This window comes from Coffea arabica, chromosome 7c (genome assembly GCF_036785885.1).
Source record: "Coffea arabica cultivar ET-39 chromosome 7c, Coffea Arabica ET-39 HiFi, whole genome shotgun sequence".
NCBI lineage: Eukaryota > Viridiplantae > Streptophyta > Magnoliopsida > Gentianales > Rubiaceae > Coffea > Coffea arabica.
The window spans coordinates 21,486,345-21,508,347 of NC_092322.1; the positions used below are offsets into that span (position 1 = coordinate 21,486,345).

The window sequence follows — 22,003 nt, forward strand, 5'->3', positions numbered from 1 at the left end:
TAAAAATTAGAAACTCAATCAGCATTAGTAAAAAGTTTAGAGACGAATTTGGCCATTTTCACTTTCAAATCCGAGCAAACATAATCAAAGGAAAGGAAAACGAAGCCAAGACTAAAGAGTTTAGTTCAATGAGATAGATAAACCATCATTCACTCGAATCAAGCTTCAGCGCCCTCAGTGGGCCTCCCGCCAAAAGGATCGTGAGATGGACCAGCATCCTGCCCAATGTGGCGCTGCACCAGCCGCTGTAGATCAGCCATAACCTTTTGCTCACGCTTGGCCTTCTCCTCATAGTTAAACATGGCCAATGCACGCTTGTCCTCAGCACTGTAAACCTGGTTTTCCTTTCTAATACGAATAGCATTCATCCTCTGATGCCTACTACCACTCATCACATATCCAAGAGTCTCAAACTTCTGAATCTCCTCAGCTGATAAACCCACTTCACCTCTTCGAGGGATACGCTTCCCCTGCTGAACATACTGTGCAATGGCATCACCTTCACCTGGCCTAAGTGCCCCACCATAACTAATATGCCCTTCAGCCCTTGGCAACGGCATTGGCCCAACCACTGGCTCATTCTCTAATGCGGCTCTCTTCCTCGACTCAATAAGCTCCTTAAACTGAAGCACCTCACTATCAACTTCATTCAACATTGCCTTTTCCTCTGCTGCCTTAGGTATACTCTTAGCATCAACTGCAGAATCAGAACTCTTGGCTGATAATGAGGCCTCGTCATCCGATTCTGTTTTCCTCTTCTTGCTACGTTTGGACCTAAAGCTCTTCTGCTTTTTAGACTTCACACGATCTCCTGATGATGGACTAGCATCAGAATCCTCACTGCCACTCTCATCTTCGTTTTCACTTTCATCTGAATAAGTTTTCCTCTTCTTCTTGTTATGTTTGGGCCTTGAAGAGGTCACCCGATCTCCTGATGATAGACTAGCATCAGAATCCTCACTTCCACTCTCATCTTTGCTTTCACTTTCATCTCAGTAACTTCTCCTTCTACTCCTCCTCCTTCTCCTACCCCTGCTACTCTTCTTTCGCCTAGTCTGATTTCTGCTGGAAGATTTCCTCCTTCCCCTCATTCGATGATCTTCTTCCAAGCCTTCACTAGACTCATCTGATTCACTCTCAGTCTCAGAAACTGACTTTGACCTCCTACTCTTACGCCTAGAACTCGATTTCTTCCCCTTCCCCTTCCTCTTGGACCTCAAATCATCTGATTCAGAGTCAGAAACCTCAGTAGACTCCGATGCCGACTCAGATTCAGACTCGCTTTTAGCATCCGATTTCAAAATATCCCCATTTGTTGCATCTTTCTCACTAAATTCCTTTTCTTCCTCACTGTTTTCCGCGGTTTCCTCCTCCTCTGGATTGTTCGGATTCCTGGGAGGACTAGGAGTACAATTCCAAATACAATTCTTCAGCATCTTTCTCAATTTCTGGCGCTTGAGCCTCCGGTAGTCTTCAAAGCTCAAGCCCCTCAGGTCCTCATCAGATTCCGAATCTGCATACCGCCCGTTCCTATAATCGCGATCAAGGTAGGAATTCTTCGGGGTATCGCTGTAGTTGTTGTATTTCTTCACCAACTTCAGGGTTTCAGACCTAGGGCTTCTGGTAGGGTAGGAATAATCCGGAGAAGCTCGTAGGTCACGGCGCCGGTCGTACTTTGAGTATTGGTTGTAGATTGGGCTCCGACTACGGCTCCAGCTAAAACTTCTGCTGCGGCTACGGCTCATGCTGCGGCTTCAGTTAGGGCTGGGGCTGCAATTGTGGGTACGATGGCGAGGTCATGAATCTTCGAAAATGTAGTTGTCCGGCGAATATTCTCTCAACTTGAAAGGGCAAGGATGCATGAATCTCAACTATTATTCAATGAATATCTCATATATCAATATTTATACATACCTCACTTGCATATTAAACACATAAGACAGGTAAACGAAATAACAACCATAGCAACAAGAATGAAAATCATGACAGCCCATCTCATTTTAGCCCTCCACAATCAAAATCTTTCTGTAAATGAATAATGTGACAGCCCATCTAATTCTAGTGTTGTAGAACTCATTTTCTATACACAAAAGATGTAAGATTTTGTCAAGCAAAAACTGGTTTAGACCTATATAACAACATGTAGCATTTAGAGTTCTTTTGAAGTTTTAATTACGGCGGGCTTTTGCATCAGAGCAACTATTTATGAAGATAAATTCATTTTGGCATGAAAGCCCCGCGGATAGAAATTAGAACCTGGCTCAGTTCCAGCTTTCCACAATGTGAAAAGAACATCTGAAAGCTAGTGTTTCCTGATGTCACTGGAATATCAAGTGCTCTCTCTCATTGATTGCCCTGGTCTAAAAGTTCTAGACTTATTATTTTAAACGTTTAAACAATGTGACTTTAGATTTTCATGCTTCTAAAATTAGGGACATAACCTCAGCTAAATGTATACAAGTATTACTCTTTAGAAAAACAAAAACTTTTAATATGAAAATGCCAAAATGGGACCAGAATAAGGTTTTTTTCTTGATATTCTAGAAGTTGGAACTTGGCACTTGGAAATAAAGTCAAGTGATGAAGCAAGTAGGATACATGTGATAAATGATAAGATTAAATGATTTAGGGCAGATAGAGATATCATCAGAAACAGGGAAAGGTGCTGCAACATTTCCAAATCATCTAGATGTTTTAAAGAACTACGAAGGCTAGCCTTGACAGTGAATGAAGACTTTGAAATTTGCCAACCAACAAGAATTCCATCAATATATTCATTGCTAGAGAAAAGGACCAAAGGAATTCATGAGTCTATCTGAAATTAAACGCTGATAAGTACTGCTATAAATAAAAGAGTTGTGCAGCCCATATAGAAGCTAGCATTGCTTCACAACCCAACAAGATAAACCCAGCAAGCACCTATTTCTGTTTTGGTGATTTTGTCCCCAGTTCCCCGTGATGTATATGGACTATGTCCTGTGTAAATCAGGTTTTACTTCTGGCCGCATCTTCTTTATTAGAGTACTTATTTGTGGTTTCTTGTATTTGCCAAGACGGCAAACCTGAGTGATCATTTTACGACAGAGTTGTCATTGCCATTGGGTGATTCGCTTGCTGCTATGTCAAAACATTCATTGAGTGTTTCCACGGTTATATTAAGTTAATGGAACTGAAAAGTCTGATAGAATTGGAGGAAGGATCTGCTTTTTTGGTTACAAAGTTTTGACTTATATTATTAATTAACCCCCTATCAATCAAGCAGCTCTGGCAAGAATCAGCTCGTGGCTTCACAAACTCAATGAGTGCACTAAAACTTTTACAAATGGTCTCACCAGATTGTAAGAAAAACACTACCCTACCCTACCCGGATTCTGAGCAAGTTAGAGGGTCGAGACAAAAACACCAAGATTAATAATCAGATTCCAAGAATCCTAAATACCCCCAAAACTCAGCAGCCAAATTAATTCATTAGCATCAATCAAATCAAATGTAACCCTAATCAGGTAAGAACAAACTTAAACAAAAGTAACCCACAAAAATTCATTCCAATCTAACTTCAAGAATCTACACCAGTGATTCTAGACAATTTTTCAAAGGAAAAGGGAGGAAAAAAAACTAATAAGAGACCATCATACCTCTGGAAATACTTAAGGAGTCTTCACCCCAGTTGGAGATGCTGTTGCAGGAACGGGGATGAGATGTCGCTGCCAGAGTGGGGATGAGCCGTTGATATTGGCTACTTTTAAAGGGAAAAAAATGTGTGAGAGAGAGATATATATATGATAATTGTAGCTGATTTTTAAAAGAAGAATAACCTAATTGGAAGAGCAGCTTACCCCTGAAAGTGGGTCTTCGCTGGAGCTGGAGATGTTACCGGCGAAGAAGAGATTGGTTTGCCAATGAAATGTTGCTGCTGATATTCTTTTATCGATGGTTTCAGTCGTCTCAAAGTTTTTCGTTGAAGGCTGTGAAAAGAAGAGGCTGTGATTTTACGAAAGGAAAATAACTTCACAATGATAGATAAGGAATTTATTTTCCTTCTCTTGGTGTAACTTATTTTCCATCAGAAATCATTTTCCCAAATTAGATTGTGTCCAAACAGTGGAAAATTTGAAAAACGTTTTTGAGAAAATGTTTTCCATCCAATCAAACAGACCCTAAGTATGGAAATTGACACATTAGTCATCAAGGATAAAATGTTTAACTTCCATCTTTAAAAAAACTCTATGCACCGCTTCATGCATTAAACTATATCCTCCAAAGCTAGAAGTACAAACATTCTTGTCACTTGAACATGGATTAAATGAGAATCCTCTCTATTTTTAAGTAAACTTCAATGCGATAAAAAAAGAAACACCACAACTCACAAGATATAAGCCCATACTTTGAAACATTGTATGATCAATTGGACATAACTGTGAATAAGAAAGTTCAAAAAATGAATCACAGGATTAAACACAGAGTAACTAAAACTTGATTCAACAGGAGGAGAAAAAAACTGCAAGGAATAGAAACGAAAAGAAACGAGTCTATTTCTTTGCTTTAGGCGCTTCTCAGCCATAGAAATCACAAAATCATTTCTTCTATTTTTGAGAGTACTGTTTTTTAAATATAAAACAACTTATAAAAGAAATCAAGACAGACAACAAATTCTGCAACTGCCAAGACAATACAGTAGCTATAGCAGCCAAAAGGATAGGAATAAAATAAAATTATCAAGTAGATTTATACTCATGTTGTCTAAACAAATATAAATGATATCTCATAAGTGAAGACTGTTTTCATTAATTCTTAATCCTATAGAGGGATTCAGCCCAATGGCCACTTTGAAATCACATTAGTTCATCTAGAAAAAGCTATATTGAAGCCAAACATGCTTACATTGGAAGGTCAAAAAAAAAAAAAAAACTCTTACATATTGTAATTAGTGGACACCAAGAGCTTGATATTCCAACCAGGAAAATGAAATGACAAGTGGACCTTTCAATTTTTTCTCTAAAAAAGAAAACCAACAGAAACATTCCACATTTCAAATGCTGGCAGGAAAAAAATTACCCCGAAATTGAAATCTCAGATTTTAAAGTTCCATAACTGTACTACACTACGTTTGTCAACCATAACAAGTTCTTAAACTAACAAGATTTCCTAGTCTGAAGCATATAGACCAATACTACAAGCAAAGGCATTACACTTAGTTTAGTATTTGTGAAGATCCAACATGATTTAATGTCACATGGCTGTATAATACTATATCAGAACCTACCTAACGGTATAGCTACTAAGTATTTTACCTTGGTGGGAATAAATTTTCTCCCTGTAGTTGGATGTCCTATTCTGTGGATCAGTAGCAGCAAGTTTTATCTTATCTTGAAGCTGTGGCAATGTGCTCAGGTTTCATAACTCCTCCATTAGTCATATTCTCAAATGTGACAATATACACCTGCAACATGAATTTTTCAGAGATCTTAGCAGCCATTACAGTTTCAGAAGTAAATAAAACCTGACCTTCCTAATTAGCAGTAACTTGTGCAAGAAAATCAAAGTCAACCCAAAAAGTTCCCCCTGATATTTCATCATTAGCATAGCAAGAGCGAATAATGGCCAGGAGCTTAGATATTATTCCAGAAGTCTTAATTTGACCAATAGCCTTTGTTGCACCAAAATTGATTATCAACTCTCGTATATCAAAATCAATGAAATGTACCATGGGCTAGATCAAGTTTCTCACCCTTGTTTCTTTCATTTCAAAAAAGAGCACAGCCACGCTGAATTATAACAGAAAGATCAGATGATCAAATTAGAAGAACACAAAAACATGAACTGCATAATTAAGATTCTTTCACTTTCAACGGTCTGTGAGAGAACAGAAAATATGAAAGAAAAGAGAATCACACGCAGTCTGCAGTATGTAACTATGAAACATCAGTACATTATCAAGAACCATGATGCCAAAATTTCCGACTTGGAGCTGCATAACTTACAAGGAGTGCACTAAAAGTTCCAATCTAAGATCTAAATTTTAAAATTCCATACTGATCTTCTGTGAAAGAATCATGCAATGTATGGGTTGAAGCATGGGATAGTCATTTCTGTTAAGAAATGATCTGGATATTATCTAAGATAATAGTCAATTGCATGTAGAACCAGAGACCCAAAATAGGACAAGAAAGTCATCCAAAATTTAGGTTGGCATATGCAAAGCAGAGTGCAGTAGACATGAAGTTACCAAAAGAGAGTATACTATCAAATCTACTGATCATGCACTTTGGGCAGAAAGAGAAACTAGCTTAGGTTTATCTACCACAAAACTCAATTATTAAAAGAGATTAACTTGGTAAAGACCAAAGCAAGGGCAGAAAACTCCCTATAAAGTTATTTTCAATTGGCTTACTGCCCAAAAAGAGAACATAAAACTAAAGCTACACATAGTGTCAATTAGGCAGACAACAAAAGTCTTCAGCCCCATGTAACAATCAATAAATTGAACTATTAGTTATTTAAGTATTACAATGAGATGAGTGCTTTATCATTCATATTAGTAGCAATAAATATCATTACAATTTTCTAGATGATTTGTAAAGTGCAAAATTCTAGTAAGGCGTCTGAGTGATTAACAAACAAAAAAGGGATAAGTGTACAGAAAATGCATAAGGCAACCAAAAGTAAACAGTGTAGCTTGCTTGGGAGATGGACAGCATCCTAGTAGGAAAGCCGAGCTTATGTGAAGAGCTTCAATTGTTGCAAATAATAACAAATCATCCTCCAAGGAGAAAATAAGTCATTTTGTAATAGAAATGATTCACACCACTTTGGTCTATATGCATAAAAATGCATGCCAAATGAAGAATATAAGAAAATTATATGTGCAATTACAAAAGATACAAACACTCCAATAAAAAATGAGCAGAAAAACCAAATTGAGTATTTAATGATACATGCAACAGTTATTTTTCATTTTCTCTTTTGTCACAACCAAAGAAAACTTAAAAAAAATAAAATTTTGCATAGCAAATGAGTTGACTTCAATAACACAAGTCAGATAATACATGATATCTCACCCGACTTTTACGCAATGAAAAGGTTTTTTTTGTCCATGAGAACTTTCCAAAGGTTTTAAGTGAAGTAATAGTATCAAGTGTTTTTTACCACAGTCCTAAGTGACAGAACCTTGCAAGTTAGAGAACTAAAGCAAAAGAAAGTGAAATAAATCCAGTGTTATACTAACCCATGATAGTATTAAGAATTATTAGTAAGATGTCAATATCTTATACCAATGAAATGAAACTGATGTAATAAAGATGAGTAAAGGAAATAATTGCCCATCCAATCCGCAAATAAAAAAGTATCATGTTTTCCTGTTGAAGCATGTGAAGGGTACCTATGGAACAAACCTGCGAGGTACACAATTCCATGACTAGCTAGCTGAATTTTGAGTATCCCAGAAACTATAGTCAGCACTGTACATAAACCTCAATTGAAGAAAAACCTACTTCGTACAACCTCAATCTGTTTTGTAAAACTTGACTTTGTAAACCATACTCTAGAGCATCATACTCCTTAGGAAAACTGCCTAGCACCACTTTTAGCCCATTTTCAAAACCTGACTTCCTACACTTGTCTGCTTTTCCTATTATGTTCCAAATCTTTGAAAGCCATAGTTTGCAATCACATAAATGTGATCCGAGTCCCAAAAAAGTTGATTAGTGCACTTTCAAGTAGTTAAAATCCAACAAGTGTTCATTCTGACTCTACAAAATAAAAGATTAGTCAACTACATAAAGTCCAATAATGATCCAATAGCCGAGCCAAAAATGCTTTATGCAACAACACAAAGGTATTCTCTTACCCATGAAAAAAATTAAGGAACTAACCATAAGTATCTCTTTATTAGAACAAAAGTTCTACTTAATGACTTAATTTTCCAAAAGGTAAATTAGCATGTTCCGCAGAACAACACCCAAAATGAAAAGACGCATAGCATCCTGACTAATCAACCTGTAACTTCCAGAAGATTGACTGCCCATGATTTTTTGGGGCGACAACTGAAAGCAACATGTTTAACTTACTAGTTACAGATTCTCCGAGAATATTGAGAACATTCACAATCTGAATTAGCATGTTCCACAGAACACCACCCAAAATGAAAAGACGCATAGCATCCTGACTAATCAACCTGTAACTTCCAGAAGATTGACTGCCCATGACTTTTTAGGGGCGATAACTGAAAGCAACATGTTTAACTTACTAGTTACAGATTCTCCGAGAATATTGAGAACATTCACAATCTGAATTAGGCGAGAGAGGATTTAACTGCACGGATAACTCATAGAATCCCAGAAGAAGAGGGTGATTCCACCCATAACTCAATTAATACCCAAAAAAAAAAATTGGGCAGAAATTCTCGTTCGAAGGAATTAGGGTAAAAACATTGGGAGAAACTAGGGAGAGAAAAGATGTAATTACACAATCTGAAAATTGGGGAAAATTAGGCAAGTAACCGTGAGAACATTCATAATCTGAATTGGGTGAGAGGAGGTAATTGCACGGATAACTCAAACAATCCCATAAGAGGAAGGTGATTTCACCCTCAATTCAAATAATACCCAAAAAAGTTGGGCAGCAATTTCCGGGCAAAGGAATTAGGGCAAATAAATCGGGAAAAATTAGGGAGAAAAAGGAGAGGTGAGCAAATTTACCTTTTGTTTCAGAGAGTTGGGGGGAAATTTTAAATCGTGGTTTTTTTTCTTTTACTGGAGAGTGAGAGAGTGACGAGAGAGAGGGTGGCAACTGGCAAATCGACGAATTAAGAAATGTGTACAGCGCAATGTTTTAGTTTTGCTTATTGTAAATATTATTTTCGTGAAAATTGATTTATTATTTGTTAATACTATAAGCTAAAAACAAGAAAAAAAGGGCAAAAAAGGAACCAAATAAATCTTAATACCTTACCATTTCACCTTCCAAAAACCAAAAGTCAAAGTAATAACTTTATTTCCATAAGAAAATTTATATTACTATGTAATAAAAAGTTTGAAAAATTTATGGTATCTTTGGAATCATAAAACAAATTGCAATTTCTCGATTTACGGAACCATACGCTTTTATCAAATAAAATAAAGTTAAAAACTATTTTAGAGAAATAGTTGACAACTATTTATGTTATACTTCATATTTAGTATAAGTTACTTCTTTTATTTTGCATTCTTTGATTTATTTACGTAATTTATATTGTCCATGTCTTCCATGTCAACTCAATGACAAAGTATATATGCAAATTATGTATTTTATAATTTGCAATCATGACACAGGTATGTAAGTATCAGAAACTTATAAATCTATGTGAATTTGAAATTGAAAAAAATTTAATAAACAAAATGAAACTTTTCTTAAAATTAAATGGTCACTAACATATTTTATAGAAGTCCCACAATTGTCTTCTCCCTAACAATAGAATACCAAATTTATATAGAATTTTGAATCGTTGCCTTTTTATTGTGTATTGCCATCCTTAATTTTCAATTGAGATCGTGTGAAGAATAATATGTCTCTACACTACCATCTCCTTGTTTGCTAAATCAAATCAAAACAAAGCAGAATAAAAGGAATCGTACTTTGCTTGCCCTTATATGAATAATAAGGAAATATATTTCATCTTGTTATTTCACATCAAAAAAATATAAATCTCCCCTTATCTACAATTAACGTAAAGTACATATATAATTATAGTTTTAAATAGTCATTTCATTACTTCATGCATGCTTTGTCATAAATTAAGATCAATTACGGATCCAAAATTTAGTACGGAGGGACAAACCATCAAATATCTCAAAAATATTATAACAAATAAAGCATAGTAAATTTAAAATGAAAGTTCAATAGACATAAGTTGGAATAAGATGTTTTTAATAGTGAAGATATAATATAAAACAAAATATGAAAATTAGAATCTATACCAATTTATTTATTTATTTATTTTTAAGTGGATGGATTTGAATCTACAACCTTCTATTTACAATATCTCCTCTCTATACCAATTTGGTTACCATGAATGTCGGACATTTAAAACTATGCTCAAAACTCTTTCAATTTGTATCGATAGTTGAATTTCGTTTTGTTTGTCTTTAATTTCCTATTTGTATAGTGCTGCCTTTATAGCAATCATAGATAATACAAAGAAACTACAAGTTAATTTGTTACAAGACACTTATATAAAAAGAAAAATTAATTTTTTAATTTTTAAATAAAATAAACAAAATAACTACTAATAATCATATTTTTAAGAAGGTCGGGAGAGATGATTATCCAAAAGTTTCGGCAATCTTCCTCAAAACAAAAAGGAAAAGGAAATAGACCCAAACAAAAGCCCACAAAAATTGAGCATATTTTGCCTATTGTTCTGTTTGGGGGACAAGTTCTCCAAGTGACAGCCTCTGATTGGCAACCCATAATGATGAGGATGGCTTCTGATTTCATCCAACACATTACTGTTCGTACACGCACCTCACCATTTTATTTCTTCTTCACGATCAGTTTCGTACAAGGTCGTCTCCATTCCAATCTTCATTTATCATTTCCAAAACACGTGGACTATCACCCATTTATCATTTCCAGCTAATAGTTATCCAAAATCCCAACAAATTTCACATGAAAATGGTTCCCAAGGACACTTGTCTACATTGTTCATAACCTTTCTTTCATCAACAATTTTCCACAATTGGATTTAAGTTTTAGGAAAGGGCTTTTTTAGTTTTGAAACTCTATATATACATCCCTTGAGGTTCTAGGGTTGAGGAGGTTGGAGCGCTGCATAAGAGAAATTAGAAAGGAAAAGAGAAAAAAAGAGGAAAATTTTATTCAAGGAAAAAGGTAATGGGGTTGTTGAACTAGCCATGTTCGATCTCATTTTTCTCTCTAGCTTTTGATCCATTTTCAGTTACTCTTTTTCTGCACTCTCCAGAAATGTTTTTTGTGTTTAAAATTTTCAGAAAAAATCGCTATAATAGCCTCTAATTCGCGATCAAAGTCAACAACTTCCAACTCTTGAAGTTCAAAGCTCTTCCCAAGTGGAGAATCTTTGTGTTTTCTAGATCTTGGCCAACTATTGTGAGCCTGCATGACTCTAAACACATAAAAGAGTCGTAGGTAATTTGCTTTGATCAACTCTTTCCAATTTTTATGGCATGTTTGGTTACTTTTAGTATTTTACTTCAATTTTTGGTTCAAAATAGTGATAATATTTTGGTTTAGAATTTTGCATGTTTCCTCTTTTTGATCTATGAAAGCTTTTGAAATGATCAATTTGTATTTTTGATGGGATTTGAGGCAAGACAGACATGTTTGAAGTTGGGTTTTGATCTCGAACTTTGATTTTCTTTTCTGTGCAAATGTGATGATTCCGGCTAATTTTGACAATTTGAGTGTGCTTGAGATGTCATAAGGAGGTCATTTGTGTAAAATTTTGGGTTAAAATGTCATCAGGAAAATTTTTCGACAAAGATTTGGGCCACATGGACGGAAATTTTCCATAATCTAGAGACTATGGACTGGATTTGTTTGAATGTTACTGTGGGTCAACCCGGCTTGTCTTAGGTTGATTTGACCCTATTTTTTTTTAAAAATTTCACTTCTTTTTCTTTTCTTTCTTTTTTCTTCTTTTTATGATGTGGGTTGAGGGTCAGGCTCGTGTTTCTTTAGGTTAAGCTAGCCTTGTTTTCTTCGTTGGGTTTGTTTTGTTTCCTTAAATGTGACTTCTTTTGTGTGAATCTGTGCTTGATGTTCCCAAGGACTTAGATTTGCTTACCTCTATAATTTGGACTTGTTTTGTTTTAAGTTTGTTTGTTTGGTTTATAAAATATAGGCTTATTTGGGTTTTTAATATAGACTAATTTGCATTTTTTCACTTGGTTTATTTGCATCTTATTCTACTTTAAAGTGTAGTGGTCGAAGACTAGACTTGCTAGTCTAAGATTGCATCAAGCTGACATGGCCCAAACATTAGAACTAGCCCAGTCTATCTGTGCCTTCATTTCGATGGGTTGATCTTAGGGATGCAAATGAATTGAATTGATCCCGAGTAGTGCCAAGCTTGAGTTCAACTTGGTATAGCACTGTTCGAGATTGAGTTCAACTCGATCGAGTTTGAAATTCTACCGATCGAATTGATTCACTAAGGTTTCGAAGATGATTGAGTTTGACTCATTTGGGTTCGAGGAAACTCGAGTCTAATCGAGTTCGAACTTGAGCTCTATTAGAATTTTCCAGCAAACTTTTTTTTCTTATTTACCTGCAACAAAAGAAAATTTCCAACAACATAGGTGATCAATCACATGCAATCCAAGTAGACAATAAAACAACACTAATACCAATTGGTTTACAAGCAAAGCAAGATTAGAAATGAATAGCACAATCCAAGTAGCCTTGTATAGTTAGTGATTATCTCCATTCACCAACAAGTAAACAAATAACTCACCACACTTGCAAAAACCTAAACTGAACACCATGAAAAAAATAACAAAGAGAACATGATTTCTATGAAGGCACCTAGCAAACCAATACCAAAAGTTACATAGTCATCAACAGATTCAGTATTTCAATTTGACAAGTTAAACGTCCCATAACTAGGCTTCCAACTCATCTATATTCTAGTACTAAGACTCATCATCATACACAAAAAGTGACCTACTACAAAAGAATAGTTCTAGAAGTTAATCTTTCTGTCCCATCAATAATCACAATTCATAACCAAATCAGATAATCAGAATACGAAAAGCAGACTTTTTCCGCAGTTCTAAAGTTAAACATCCGAAGACTATATTAGCCATTCTTTTACATCTTTCCTTCCTTGAGACAACTTCAAAACTTGTGAAAGATTAAATAAATGCAAGAAAACAGGAATGGGCACAAGTGCACAACAAATCAAATGGTATTAAAATATCCACAAAAAATAATAACAAGATCTGGAGCATATGGAGATTGCATCATTAGGGAATAGGAAGTAAAATTTCTGTGGGAGTTTTCACATTCTACAAAAAAAGAAAAAAGAACATGTAAACACCTTATTAGTGAACAACATAATACAATATTGAATAACCAGTTTAAGTAAAAGGTCGAAACTTACTTTTGTTTTCTTTTTTATCCCATACATATTTCTACACCAATAAGCCCCACACATCAAGAGTTGAATAGTTTTTGGAGATAGTGAAGTACGATAAGCATCTATGCCTCTTGTTCGATACTAAATGGGGCTTCCAAAGCTACTATGCTTACAAGAATCGCCAATATATCAGCAACTATTTATGACAAAACAAGATATGTCATCCTATTTAGTTTCCACCAGATTAGGCAATCAAATTCTTTTGGTTTTGGTCTAGCCTTATGGCAAGGCTTGTCCAAGTAGTCTGTTAATTCTGATTTTTGAGACTCAAATGTTTCAACTTCCTTCAAATAATCATCAAAGTCAAACCATCGAGATGAGGATGCCTCTAGTCCATCTAAGTTACCAAAACAACCAGTTTGTGCTTCATGTACTTTGCCATCTTCGTTGGCAACCATGTACTCTCCATATAGATCAAATCAAATATCGTTTTTTTGACACTTGCAATATTCTCTTAGGCTTCATGAGCAAGATATATCCTAGGAAATTTGACTTCTATAGCTACCATTTTTTGCCTTGGGTCTAGAATAGCAGCGATTGACATTAGCATGCTACACTCCCCAATATTTATCAAACTTCAATTTCATCTTCTGAACCATAGTCCGTCTAAAGTCATCTTGAGAATTTGCTTTAGTGTCCAAAACCGTCTTTATTTTTTAGAATAAATTAGAAGTAGGATAGTCACTCCCGAATATGAATCGTGTGGTTGCCCAAAAGCTCTCCAAAATAGAGCATACTTTCTCTATCTCCCAATCTTTCATAGAGGGACAACTTTCATAGTGCGCTTCTCTATTTCAAAATCTTGGAAAACATTTCTCAATTTCAAAGCACATCTAAGCATTTCAAATGCGGAGCTCCATCTGGTTCTATAGTCATGGATCAATTTCCTCCCAGGTTGTGTAATTCTTGTACAATCTTGGCAAATAGTAATGCTTTCAGATCCAACTTGCCTACAAAATCCACTCTCCTTAATATTGTTAGTGACGTCAACTATCTCACTAAGTCCATCTTGAACCATAAGATTGAGGATGTGAGCATAACATCGAACGTGGAATAGATTGCCCTCACATCAGTTATATATAATATATAAATATTTGCTAATGTAATAAAGATAACATTTTAAGTGATGGTAACTATTGACCAAAACAAAGGAACAAAGTTTTAATGCATATAATGTGGTCATGAAGTTCATCCTTTAGTAGTGACTATTTGCTAAGAGAGACTTATCTGGTTGGATCCAAAATGCATTTTAGGTTCTCTTATATTAGGACGTGACCGCAGGATCAACCGATACTTTTTTAGCTATTGTATTCTTTTTAGTATTATAAAGGATAATTAAAACAATCTAGTTACAAGGACAGAATAAATGTTAGACTTTCATTCTAAGAAGTTTTATTCTTCAATGGAAGTAAATGGACAGAAAATGGAAGGTTTCGTAGTCTCCTCTTCTAATACTAGAAATGTCTACATAAAGGAAACTCAATTCCTATGGAGAAGAGAAAAAATTCATGAAAATTCACAAAGAAAATGTGTTAGAGTTTGAGTTTTCCTTCATACATAGAGAGGCACGATCTTAGGCTAATCAAATTGTGCAAAACTATAAAAATGATTTTTGACAAGTTACATAGGAATATATACTGAAAAATACATATTGTTTCTAGATATTGACATACACTTCAGCATTTTTTAGATATTGAACTACACTTTTGATGGACCAAGCACTCACCTCGTGGATGAATTTGACAAAAACTAGTTGAAGGAGGAGATCAAAGACTAACATAGAGTCTTTAAGCATAATAGAAATAACAAAAGTAACATAGGAAAACATACAAACATTGCAGCTAGAGAAGATCAAAGACACCTCTCGAGGCTAGTGCCAAACAACTAGTTGAGGAAGCACTACTAGTCATGATTTTCTTGTAAACTCTTCCGTCTTTCATTGGCCTTAACTCTTAAGCAGGCAATTCCAATGAATTTTCACATAAAATCCCAAAATCGAAAAAAATTAAGGTTTTTTGGCTAAAATTTCAAATGTCAATTAAGAGTTCATACAATTACAGTATTTCTCTTCAAAAGCTTGAAAAGAAACCTATTAATGTTCCTATATATAATATCAAATATAATATCAAAAAATCATTCTAAAAATTAAAGCAAAAAATTACCTCTATCTAATCTCGACAATTGCAAAGCATGAATGACCTAGTCAACCCATAAGCTTACTAGTTAGAGCTTGGGATGGTAAGGAGAAGTCAAAATATGGAGGTTTTTTGTGAAAAGTTTGCGATTTCACATTGCAGCAAGAAGAGAGAAGTGAGGCTGTAAGTGCGGGTAGGGTTCTTTCGATTTTTCAAGGGTGTGAAAATGTTTCTATACAAACTAAGTCCAATGATGTTTTGAGAGTTTTGTGATGTTTATTTTGTCCACAAATTTACACTTTAACCCTTCTTTCCTTATCATAGCAAAGAAGGTATTTTGGAAATTTACAAGAACTCAGGACCCATATATGTAATTTAATTATACACTAATATATATTATTTATATATAATAGGTATTGCTCGACAAGACTTAACGAGCTATTGAGTTTTACTAAAAATGATCTATACTTGACTCGTTTGGCTAAATGAACTGCTCGAGATTGACTTGAATTCGGTCAACACCGAGTCGAGTCAATTGTTTGACCGATCCTCGTGAGCCACTCAATTTATTTGCACACCTAATTGTTCTAGTTCATTTGGGTAGATTCGATGCAAATCCGTTTATTTTGATTTGTCTTTATTTATATTAGCAACTTGATCCCTGAATTTTAAATAATTTTATTATGACCCTAAAAATTTGGATTTCTTGCATTTAGAGCCCCATTTTAATTGTATTTTGGTTGCTAAACTTTCTTCATATCTATTTTTGACCTCTTATCTTTTTAAAGTTACATTTTAATCCCAAAAATTTTTTATTTTTACAATTAGATCCCAGACAACTTGCTAACTTCTCAATTTTGATTATTTTCTTTCTTCATTGTCTATTTACGCTTCTTAGGAATATATTAATTTGTTATTTTGAATGCCTTTAAATTCTTTTGCATATTTAACATGGTATTGTGAGTTTAATTCATTTTTACTTTTTTTTAAAGTATTCCAAAAATAGTGACCTCTTTACTTATTTGTTTAAGTTTTGAGTGCTAGATAGGAGACACTATATTTGTCTTAGCCTGCCACTTTAATTGGAGGTATCTCTATTGCTCTTTTAAGTTAATTATTTGCTTTCTACATGTTCCTATGTATTTATATGTTCTCTTTGCTATTTCTTTGATTACATTTAGCTTTATTTATTTTTATGTTTATTTACTTAATTTAACCTTTTCTAATTATTTGGTGGGTACTTTAATACTCAAATGTAATAGTTAGGCTATATTATATTTTCTTTTATTAAAAAAGTTCTAATTAGGTTTTGCTTTTCTCTTCAAATGTAACTAATAAATTAGAGAGGTTCATTTTCTTATCTTTTCCCCTTTAGCTCATTCTTAGGCTGCTCAAATAGATAGCTTTTGTATGATTTATGTGTTCATGTGTTTTATTCACTTTTTGATGAATTTTGCATCTAGATATTATATATTATTTTGTTATGCACTCTATGTACTTTTATGTGTTACCCGGTTTAATTTATACTCTATTTGCTTTATTATCATATAAATAATGGATGTATAGCACCTCCATATTAGTCTAATACTAGTTGTGGCCTTTCTCCCGTTTCTTTAGTAATTTAATGCTAGTGAGAACTTGTAGAAATGCACTAATCTAATGCTAGACACTTAGCACCTTTGTGCGTTAGAACCATGCATTGTGTCTTATCCACGCCATTTCTTTACACCTATTTTATTTTTAGGCTTTTTCTCAAATTGTATGTTATTTTCCCTTTTATCCATCTCCCACATGTTTTTATATTATTTAGAAATTGCATCCCAATTAGAAATTAAGAAATTAGCTATTTCATTTGCTTGTTTAAATTAGAAACTTCATCCTTCAAGTATGGGAAATGGGTGAGTTGACTTTCTAAACTTAGCACGCCATTATCCTTTTGCAAGAAGAAATATATAATCAAGAGTCCTAGTCTCCTGCACCTATGATGTTGCATTCCCTTTCTTTGGTCACTTATACCTAAAATAAGATATGATTTTCATTTTTTTTTGAGTCTCATTTTGCATATTCAAAACTCCTTCAAAGGATCATCCTTAGGGTTTCACAATTAATGCATTATTATCAATTAGATCTTGAAGGGATATTGTAAGTCCTAAAGCAATCTAAAAAGAGAGTAAATTAGCTTGAATGGCGTTTGCATCCTTGTCCACACAGTTTTGGGTTGCCTATCAAAGTAGTACTCTTTAGTCATTCAGATGTCTGCATGCCTTAAATTGTGTGTCTGCATGTCTTTCGCATCCCTCGGCAACTTGCGACTTGTGAAACTCTGCCTTTTTTTCCTTAATTTTATACAGGAAATCTAGTGTGTAATTAATAAATTAATTACCTTTAGATAGTTTATCATAATAACCTATTCGTATTCAACCACAACTAGATAATGGGTGGTTAATCCAACCATACTCCTGAGGTTCAGATAACCAACTATATAAAACTACCTCCTCCCAACCAAATAACGTAACTTCCCTTGTGTTTTCTCTCTATCTGATAACAGACTTCAAGAATCTTTACCAAACTAAAGAAAAACTTCAGTATGAAGGAAGGAAGAAATAAAGACAATTTTCAATAAAAATTGAGACATCTAGGCTTGATTTTCATAGGAAGCAGCAAGTTGAAATTAGAACAGAGATCCTTCAGGGAGTTATGGACAGTATTGGAATAGGCCAAACTCAAGGCTCTAGAGTCAGTCATCGAATAGTATTATTAGCTTCATTTATCGACGGCCCAAGGGACATGAGGGAAGATATCTTGATGCAATGACCTTAGTTCAAAAATATGGAAAACCTGACATATTTCTTACCATGACTTGCAATCCAATGTGGAAGGAAATTCAGGATAATCTTCAATATCAAGAAAAATCACATGATAGGCCTGATTTGCTAGCTAGAGTATCTAGAGCTAAGTTTGAAATGTTAAAAGTCAAACTTCTTAAGAAACAGATTTTCGAAGAGGTTGCAGCCTATGTCTATGTTATTGAATTCCAAAAGCGAGGTTTTCCGCATGCTCATTTACTGCTTATTCTTAAATTAGGGTCCAAACTATTGAATCCGGAATCATACGACAGAATTGTTTTTGTCGAAATACCTGACCCTGACAAGAATAGGCATTTATATTCCCTTGTCATTAAGCATATGATTCATGGACCGTGCGGTGACAAGGCTAAGCAAAGCCCTAATATGAGAGGTTATGCATGCAGAAATCATTATCCTAAGAATTTGCACCTTATACAGTTCATGGTGAGGACAGCTATCCATGTTATAAAAGAAGAGATGATGGTCGAAAAATAAAGGTGCGCAAGCATGAGCTGGACAACAGATGGGTGATATCTTCAGCCTGTACTTATTAGCTTTGTTTGATTGCCACGTGAATGTTGAAATCTGCTCCACTGTTAAGCTTGTTAAGTACCTTTATAAATATATTTTTAAAGGTCATGATCTTATCAGTTTTAATCTTCTTGATCAAGAATCTTTTGGTAACGTTGATGAAATTAATCGCTTCCAACAAGGACATTGGGTTTCACCTTCAGAAGCTTTGTGGCGCATATATGAATTTCGACTGATAGAAATGAATCTAGTAGTTTGTACCCTGCAGGTTCATTTTCCAGACCAGCAATTTGTTTCTTTTGATAAAGGTTCAGATTTGTGGTATCTTTTGAGAAAAATTGATTTTTCAAAAACTATGCTCACTGAGTTTTTCAAAATGAAAAAACAAATGCTACAGCTCAAAATTTAAAGTGCTTATATAAAGATTTTCCTCAATATTTTGTATGAACGCAAAAAACAAAGACATGGTTAGAGACTGGTCGTAGAAAAGTCATAGGGAGACTGGTAATTGTCGAGCCTAGGAAAGGAGAAAGGTACTACATAAAACTTTTACTCACACATGTTCAGGGACCAATGTCGTTTGATGACTTACTTATGGTAAGAGGTCACAAAATAGGCTCTTTTAGAGAAGCCTGTTTGCAGTTAGGATTATTGGAATCTGATTCCTATATAGAAGAAGCATTACAAGAAGCTGCTCATTTGCAGATGCCATATTTGTTAAGGTCTTTATTTGCAATGCTTCTATTTTATTGTTCTCCAAAAAATCCCAAACATCTTTGGCAAGCATTTGAAGAGCAGCTATCTTCTGATTATAAACGAATTTGCACACATCGGCACTGCACATCAATAGAGATTAAAAGGAAAGTTCTTCAGGATATTAATGCAACATTGGAACACAGGAAAAGACCTTGATGACTATCATTTCCTCGAAGATTCCTTTACATCCCGTTATGGTGAGCCCCTGACTAAAGAAATTAAAAGTGAAACTGCGACACCGATTGATCCAAAAGATCTGCTTCTTCCTCAAAAATTGAATGCAGGATGAAGGCATGCATTTAATTTGATTCTGGATTCAATATCCAGCTCAAAAGGTCAAGCTTTTTTATGGATAGTCCAGGTGGAACGGGTAAAACCTTCATATATCGAGTGCTTCTCCCTTTTCTTCGTTCACAAGGATATGTGGCAATTGCAGTTGCCACATCTGGGGTCGTAGCATCTATCATCCCTGGTGGTAGAACTGCACACTCAAGATATAAGATTCCTTTGGATTTTTTAAAACAAAAAACTTGTCAACTAAGTAAGTAGAGCAGTGTTGCCAGGCTGATTATTAATGCTGAATTAATTTTGTGGGATGAGGCTTTAAGGGAAAAAACAGAAACAATAGAGGCGGTTCATTGTCTTCTTACAGATATATTGGAATCTGATGTATCCTTTGGAGGAAAAACTATTGTTTTTGGCGGTGATTTTTGCCAAACCTTGCCAGTTATTGGACAGTTAGGTGAGGCAGATTCGATCAAATCGACTATTCTATATTCACATTTATGGTCTCATATGCGTAAGTTGCGACAGGCAACAAATATGAGAGCTGCCTTAGGTCTAGCATTTTCAGCTTTTTTGATTAGAGTATGAGAAGATGTAGAACCTGTTGATGAACATGGTCAGATGTCCCTTCCACCTCATATGGTTATTTTTTATCATAACAAATAAGAGTCGCTTGACAGGTTATAATCATATAGTGCATTATAAGTAGTTCATTCAGTCCGTGTACTTTGACTATTTGTCCTAATTACACGTAAATTCTTCCAAGTTACTTGGGTTCGTCTTTCCTGATTTAAATCTGTACTCATGTAATACTTATCGAATGATAAATAGATGTGTACTTTGTTCAAAAAATAGTTCAGTGGATGAAATTAATGGGATGATGATTGCAAAATTTCCTGAAAATCTTCACAGATATATAAGCTGTGATAGAACTGTTGATAAGAGATATCAGACAGATTATGAGGACTTTCTAAATTCTTTTAACCCAAAAGGTCTGTCTCCTCATGAACTTTTACTCAAAGAAAACTGTTCTATAATGCTTCTGAGAAATGTGAATCCAATGGATGGTCTTTGCAATGGCACACGGTTAATCTGTAGAGAATTGGATGAGCTCACAATTACGGCGGAAATTGCCTCTGGTCCTCATAAAGGGAAAAAGTTTTCATTCCAAAAATTCCTTTTGCGGACTTTTGATAGCGAAAAGAATGGTATTCCATTTATACGGACACAGTTTCACGTCCGTTTATGCTTTGCAATGACAATCAATAAATCTCAGGGTCAGACTCTTGACTATGTTGAAATTTATCTCAGTAAACCTGTCTTTTCTCACGACCAGCTTTATGTTGCTCTCTCTAGAGTTAGGAATTCTTCCGTAGTTAAAGCTTTAATTGCTCCGGGTACTTCTGATGACATCAAAGTTGATTGTAAAACAAGAAACATTGTCTTTCATGATATATTTTGCTTGACTAACACATGATATATGAGGTCTGATTACCCGTACCATTGAATACTTATTAGTTTATGATTTGGAGAATCAAATACTGTTGCCAATTTCCCATTCTATTTCTGTTTTCTAAAAATTTACAGAATGGAACATGTTATCCTAGTCAAAGACGTCCTACCTGGTTCTGAAGGCAGGACCTGCAAAGTCACCGTTCAAGAAAAACAGCAGATAACTAGATCAGCAACGCCGCTAATAAAAAAATGAAAGTTTATTTTGTTGGATTCAGAGGTTTTCTCCCTGCTGCCATGATATATACTTGTTCATACTGCATGATTAAACATTTTATCACTAAAAGAGCGCATTAATATGATTCTTATATTTTTCATATAATTAAGGCATGTTCTGTTTTTATCTACACGTCAATGCATGCATAATTGATTATTTCATGAATATTTTTCTTGTGGATAGGGATCGGAGGTAGAAGGGATTATGTTCAATAATGACATTCCAAATATCAGTCCTGGCTTTCAAGTTTATAAAAAGTATCCGATTTCAAATGCCATAGTAAGGCTCATTCCAGTAAAATGTCAAACTGTTGAACTGAAGATCCAGTGGGTGTGGAAGCCCCCTTGCCACGTAGGTGTCATCGTCCTCCACGTGACGAGACCGGATTGGCACGATGGTGACATGGCGCGAATTAATTGGTTGTCAATTGTGCCTGTTGCACCTGATTCTTCCTCCCCTTTGTTCGTCGTCCCGTCTTTCCTTTCTACCGTTTAATTCTACTGTGGTTTTCTACAGATGTTCGATTGAGCTAGTCAGCTACTCTCTGCCCGCTCATTAGGCTCCTCTC

General features: G+C 34.9%; 1 long non-coding RNA gene and 1 pseudogene across 2 annotated transcripts; one reads left to right on the forward strand and one right to left on the reverse strand.

Moving 5' to 3' along the window:
• Positions 1 to 8,690, reverse strand: LOC113697772 (uncharacterized; annotated as a pseudogene).
• Positions 8,691 to 10,375: 1,685 nt separating this feature from the next.
• LOC140010141 (uncharacterized) lies at positions 10,376 to 21,443 on the forward strand. 2 transcript variants are annotated; one of them, XR_011817399.1, is made up of 3 exons: positions 10,390 to 10,866; positions 10,986 to 11,142; positions 21,294 to 21,443. It is a non-coding gene; the product is annotated as an uncharacterized lncRNA (long non-coding RNA). The 2 variants fall into 2 exon arrangements; XR_011817398.1 differs by lacking the exon at positions 21,294 to 21,443 and having other exon boundaries at positions 10,376 to 10,866; positions 10,986 to 16,750.
• Positions 21,444 to 22,003: the final 560 nt, after the last annotated feature.